Raw genomic sequence first — 4,217 nt, 5'->3', positions numbered from 1 at the left:
GTTTTAGGCTGGAAATCAGGAGGAATTTCTTCCCAATATCCCACTTTCTTTTAGCTCAGTGGGATCAGTGCTCATGGGAGGCTCAGGATTGCCCAAGGGATCTTGTGGATCTTGGAATGTCCCTGCAGGGCCAGGAGCTGGATTTGAGGCTTGGTAGGACAAGAGGCAGCCTTAAGCTGTCCCAGGGGAGGTTCAGGATGGAAATCAGGATGAGTTTATTCCCAGAAGGGGTGGTTGGACATCGGAATGGGCAGCCCAGGGAGGTTTGGAGTCGCCATCCATGGAAGTGTCCAAGGAAAGCCTGGATGTGGCACTCGGTGCCGTGGGCTGCTGACAAGTGTTGGACTCGATGATCTCCAAGGCCTTTTCCAAGCTCAGATCCAGGGATCCCTGTGGATCCCTTCTGTGGGATCAGCTCTGCCCAGGGCCTTCCCCAAACCAGGCCCTGGTCAGTGGCCAAGGAAATCCCAACAAACCTGAGGTGGGAACAGGAAAAAATGGGATTTGAAGAGGAATCCTTCCCTGGGTGACTCCAGACAGGGAGTTTTGCACAGGAATCTGGGGTTTTAAAGTTTTACTGCAGGGAGAGATGGGAAGGAAAAACAGATCTTCAAGAGGGATCCTTCCCTGGGTGATTCCAGACAGGGAATTTTGCACAGGAATCTGGGATTTACAAGGTTCAAGCAATCAAAAGTTCCCTGTGGATTGTAGAGCCCTTCCAGACTGGAATATTCCAATTTCAGGATAACAAAGCCGCTTTCCTGAATTTCCCTGTGTCACAAGCTACTCTTTGTTTTCCCTGTGTCCATCCCAGATTCCCAGGCTCGGTGTCCAGTGGATGATTATCCCAGCTCACCATCCATCCATCCATCCCCTCCCCATCCCCCTGCTCCTGCCAAGGCCGCGGAGAAGCTGCTGCAGCTCCCTGGAATTCCCGAGGGGCTGCTGGATCCGCCTCCTCCATCCCGCTGGATCCCCAAGCCAAAGGTTCTGCTCCGGCTCCCGCCCTGCCGGCGGCTCCCAGCCCCGCTCCAAGCCCTCGGGAAGGGAGGGCCTGGAAGTGGTGGGAAGGCTTTCCCAAGCTGCTCCCAGTGGTCCTGGAAGGAGCTGGGGGGGGTCCTTCCAGCTGCCCCCCAAACTTCGGGAAGAGCTCGGGCAACAAAGAGGTTGTGCACAAGGTGCTGGATTCATGGAAAACACCTGGATGGGGCAGGATGAGGATTTGGGGTTGGGTTTCTGGGGTTCTTTTTTTATAGGATTTTCTACCCCAGGGCTTGAGCAAGGGGAGGAGTTTCCAAATGGAACCTTCCCAAAACTTGGGAAAAGCTTCCCAAAGCTCTTCCCCTCTTCCCTGTGTTTTGTTTTCCTTTGGGCATTCCTGGCTGGATTCGTGGAAAACACCTGGATGGGACAGGATGAGGATTTGGGTTTCTGGGTTAATTTTTTGTAGGATTTTCCACCCCAGGGCTTGAGCAGAGGAAGGATTTTCAAATGGGGCCTCTCCAAGTAAAACTTGGGAAGCTTCCCCCTCTTCCCTGTGTTTCATTTTCCTTTGGGCATTCCTGGCTGGATTCATGGAAGTCCCCTGGATCCAGGACAAGGATTTGTTTGTCCGTATTTGGATTTCTGGGTTATTTCTTTGTTGGTTTTTCTACCCCAGGAAGAGTTTCCAAATGGAACCGTCCCAAAACTCGGGAAAAGCTTCCCAAAGCTTTTCCCCTCTTCCCTGTTTCATTTTCCTTTGGGCATTCCTGGCTGGATTGGTGGAAATCCCCTGGCTGGGACAGGACGAGGATTTGTTTGTCCGAATTTGGGTTTCTGGGTTATTTTTTGTAGGATTTTCCACCCCGGGAGGAGTTTCCAAATGGGACCTTCCCAAAATCTGGGAAACTTTTCCCTTCTTTCCCGTGGTTTGATTCTCCTTTGGCCATTCCTGGCTGGGTTTTTCCTGCCCCTGGCTGGATTTTCCAGCTCTCAGGGATGGGAAGGAAACATCTCCCCCTGATTTGAGCTGGGCCCAAATCCCTGATCAGGAATCCAGATGATTCCAGGAGGGACAGGAATATCCAAAGGGACAAAAAAACCTCTCCAAAGAGCTCAACAAACACAAATTCCCCCAAAAACTTCCCAAATCCTTTTCCCCTTTCCAGACAGATCCTCCAAATGGCAGCGCAGGAGGAGTTGTGATTCCCATCCTGAGCTGCTCCCGTTATTTCCCAGGGGCACCGAGGTTTCCTGGGATTTTGTGGGAGCAGGGAAGGCAGCCTGGAATTTCCCTGCCATCCCAGGGGAGCAGAGCTGCACCTCGGGATCCAGGGTTTGCTTGGAGTCGCTTTTTTTAGGATCAGGGGAGGCTGAAGTGCCATTCCCAGGTCACTGAGTCCAGGAGGCTCCAAGGGAAATCCGGATGAACCCTTTGGAATGGGGTTTTCCATCCATGCTCCTATTCCAGCCTGGATTTCCCCTCCCTGCGGTTCTGCCTGCTGAAAACCATGGGATAATTTGGGATTTGTTGTTGGGTTATCCTTGATTTTCTGGGTGGAAATACGGAAATATTTTATTTTTCTTACTCCTGGCTCTCCTTCGGCTCTCCCAGAGGGAGCAGAATTCCCAAAAAAATGCCACCTCTGCTCCCAAAAATCCCACAAAGGTGCTCTGATTTCTCCCTGGGAAGTGGGAGCCGGAGCCAGAGCCCTGATCCAGCGTGGGCAGGAGTCAGGGAAGTGCTCCCACATGGATTTGGACACGCTGGAGTCAGGTGTGCTCCCAGCTGGAGAGGATTCCCGGGCTGAATTCCACGGGCAGATGGCCTGGGATGGTGTCTGTCCCTCCCAGCTCATGGGAGGCAAATCCCAGAGGGACAAGAAGGGAATATTCCCCTTTTTCTGTTGTCCTCTCTCCATCATTCCATGCTGGAACAAGGCTGGGATAACCCCCTGGATTCCTTGGATCCCACCCTGCCTCCAGCCCTGCTCTCCTGGCCCATCCCTGGGCTTTTCCAAGCTCCGTTATCCCTAAAAACCCCACAGCCAAACCCACCCCGAGCTCTGCTCCTGCTCTGCCGTGTCCCCATCCCAATTCCAGGGCCCAAAACTCCCAGGAATCCTTGGAAGCAGAGCCTGGATCCTTCCAGCTTCCTGTCCAGATTCCAGGGAATCCTCTCCTGGCTGCTCCATGTGATGCACAAACACACATTGGCTTCCCACACCCGACTCCCGCTCATTCCATGGAAAAACCAGGAGAAAATCCCATCCAGGAGTGTCAGATAAATCCAAAATATTTCAAACCACCCAAGCAGGGAGAGGGGGGAGCTCGACTTCGATGGAATTTGCTGCTTTGGATCCATGAATTCCCTTTTCCTGCTGGTGCCCAGGAAGTGGGAAAGGGATTTATCCCGGGTTTTTTTGCGAGCTGGCTGGGATCTCTTCCATGCCATTCTCTCCATCCTTTTGCCCAGAGGACTTGCATATGGTAAAAAAATTACGGAAAAAATACGGGAAAAAAAGGGGGGGAAAAAAAGAAAAAAATATATGGAAAAAAAAAAGGGGGGGAAAAAGGAAAAAAAAAGGGGAAAAAAAAGGAAAAAAACTAGGAAAAAAAGGGAAAAAATATATTAAAAACCCCAAAAAAAGCTCAATCCCTCTTTTGTACAGAGATATATTTTTATTAATTAAAAGTTTGTACAGCTAAAAAAAAAAAAAAAGAAAAAAACCACAAAAATGTAAATTTTTTTTTTTCATTATCCTAGGAAAAAACAAGGAAAAGTAGTGGGGGAAAACAAAAATCCGCTTTTTTTTTTTTTTTTTTTTTTTTTTGTAAATGTAATAAAGTGTATAAATGGTTCCCATGAAAATGTACATATGGAATCTCTCCACCCCCTCCGGCTTGTCTGCAGAATTCCCCTTTTATTTATCTGTCTCTGTATATGAGGCTTTTCCGTGTGTTCCCGGCGCTCCCTGCGGAATTTCAAAGCTATTTTCGATTTTGGATCTTCCGAATAATAAAAAAATCTGGATTTTTGCATTGCTTTTCCTTACAGCCCCCCCTGGTGCTTCTTGTGTCCATTCCCGAAGGTTCATCCCGGCGTTTCCTGGGTGTGCGCTGGGATGGAGATTCCCGGCTTTTCCGGCTCCTTGGTTTCAAAAATGGGGCAAATTCAGGCAAATCCTCTCTAAAGGCAGAATTTTTCCCCCTTTTCCAGTGGGGTTTTATCAGGG

The 4,217-nt window shown here is 49.8% G+C and overlaps 1 protein-coding gene across 5 annotated transcripts in view; it reads left to right on the top strand.

Annotated features, from left to right (window-relative positions):
- The window catches only part of CSMD2 (CUB and Sushi multiple domains 2), a 338,283-nt gene extending 334,580 nt beyond the window's left edge, over positions 1 to 3,703 (top strand). For all 5 annotated transcript variants that reach the window (XM_042015480.1, XM_042015478.1, XM_042015482.1 and 2 more), the window contains one exon: positions 815 to 3,703. The gene's annotated coding sequence lies outside the window, so the exon portion shown is untranslated. The remainder of the gene's footprint in view (positions 1 to 814) is intronic.
- The last annotated feature ends 514 nt before the right edge of the window (positions 3,704 to 4,217 follow it).

This window comes from Corvus kubaryi, unplaced genomic scaffold (genome assembly GCF_017639235.1).
Source record: "Corvus kubaryi isolate FWS band 111438036 unplaced genomic scaffold, C.kubaryi_AGA036_p1.0 split3-37304, whole genome shotgun sequence".
Classification (NCBI taxonomy): domain Eukaryota; kingdom Metazoa; phylum Chordata; class Aves; order Passeriformes; family Corvidae; genus Corvus; species Corvus kubaryi.
Note: the sequence above shows the minus strand (reverse complement) of the source record. Positions and strands in the feature narration are given on the sequence as shown.